We start from the raw sequence: 2,324 nt of genomic DNA, 5'->3' as shown, positions 1-2,324 counted from the left end.
TGTGTGTGTATATATATGTTCATGTTATATATATATATATGAGTGTTTGTGTGTATATATATATATGTATATATATGTGTGTTCATATATATTTGTGTGTATATATGTGTGTGTGTGTATATATGGGTGTGTGTGTATATATATGCCTGTGTGTATATATATGTGTGTATGTGTGTGTATATATATGTATGTGTGTGTATGTGTGTGTGTGTATATACATGTGTGTGTCTGTATATTTTTGTTTATATATATGTGTGTGTGTATATTTATGTGTCTGTTTGTATATTTCTGTGTGTATGTGTGTGTGTATATATATGTATGTTTCTGTGTGTATATATAGTCTGCGTTTGTGTATATACATATGTCTTTGTGTGTATATATTTGTTTTTGTGTGTGTGTATATATATATATATGTGTATATGTATATATGTGTGTGTGTATATATATGTCCGTGTCTACGTGTGTGTATTTATATATCTGTCCCTGTATATATATTTGTTTGTTTTCACATATATGTGTGTGTTTGTGTGTATATATATATGTATGTGTTTGTGTGTGTGTATATATATATGTGAGTGTGTGTGTATATATATGTGTGTGTATATATGTGTGTTTGTGTGTATATGTGTGTGTATTTATATATGTGTGTGTCTGTGTATATATATTGTGTGTGTGTATATATGTATGTGTGTGTATATATATATGTATATGTGTGTGTGTGTGTATATAAATGTGTGTGTATATATTTGTGTATATATATATGTGTGCAGGTGTATATATATTATATATATATATATATATATATGAGTGTGTGTATATATATGTGTGCATATATATATGTGTGTGTATATATATGTGTGTGTTTGTATATATATGAGTGTGTGTGTGTGTATATGTGTGTATATATATGTGTGTATGTGTGTATGTGTATGTGTGTATATGTGTGTATATATGCATTTGTGTTTATATATATATGTGTTTGTATGTGTGTGTATATTTGTGTGTGTATAGATATGTGTCTGTTTGTATATTTCTGTGTGTGTATGTGTGTATATTTGTGTGTATGTATATATATGTGTGAAAGTTTGTATATATTGGTGTGTGTCTCTGTATATATATGTTTGTGTTTTTATATATGTATGTGTGTATGTATATATGTGTGAGTATATATATGTGTGTGTGTTTGTTTGAGTATATATATATTTGTGTAAGTATATATATAGTGTGTGTATATATATGTTTGTGTATATATGTGTGTGTGTATATATTTGAGTGAATTGTATTGCAGGGAGGTGTATAGGGGTCCTATTAGATTAGAAGATAGAGGCCCAGATGCATATGTTTGCCTAGGACTCAGTGACATATATATACACATATATATACACACACATATACACACACACCTATATATATATATATATACACACACATATATATTCAATCACACATATATATGTTTGTGTGTGTGTGTATATATGTTTGTGTGTATATATATATTTATATATTTCTGTGTATATGTGTGTATGTATATATAAGTGTGTGTGTTTATATATGTATATATATGTGTGTGTGTTTATATATACACAGTTATATACACACAAACATATATGCATATATTTATACACTCACACGTATATACACACCTATATATACAGACACACACAAATATATACACAGACACATACATATATATACCCACACACACAAATATATATACACACACACACATAGACACATGCACACACAAACCCATACAGACTCTTACATATTTATATACAAACACATATATATACTCACACACACATACACAAACATATCTATACACACACACACATATACACCCACACACACAGATATATATACTCACACACATACACACACACACATATATATGTATATGTATAGACACACACACACATATATATATACACACACAAATACATATATCTATATATATACACACACACAAACCCACACATATATATACACACGTATATATAGACACACACAAACAAACAAATATATGTATACACACAGAAACACATATATATACACACACACACTCATATATATACACACACAGACATATATAAACACACAGACACAGACACACATATATACACATATATATACACACTCTCAGACAAACATATATACACACACATACACTCATATATACACACACACTGATATACATACAAACATACACACACATATATAGAGACACACACATATATATATACACACAGACACATATATACATGCACATACGTACATATATACACACACATACATATATATTTACACACACACTCATATATATA

This window comes from Dermochelys coriacea, chromosome 19 (assembly GCF_009764565.3).
Source record: "Dermochelys coriacea isolate rDerCor1 chromosome 19, rDerCor1.pri.v4, whole genome shotgun sequence".
Taxonomy (NCBI): Eukaryota; Metazoa; Chordata; order Testudines; family Dermochelyidae; genus Dermochelys; species Dermochelys coriacea.
The sequence above is the reverse complement of the archived record's forward strand: the minus strand, read 5'-3'. Positions refer to the sequence as shown.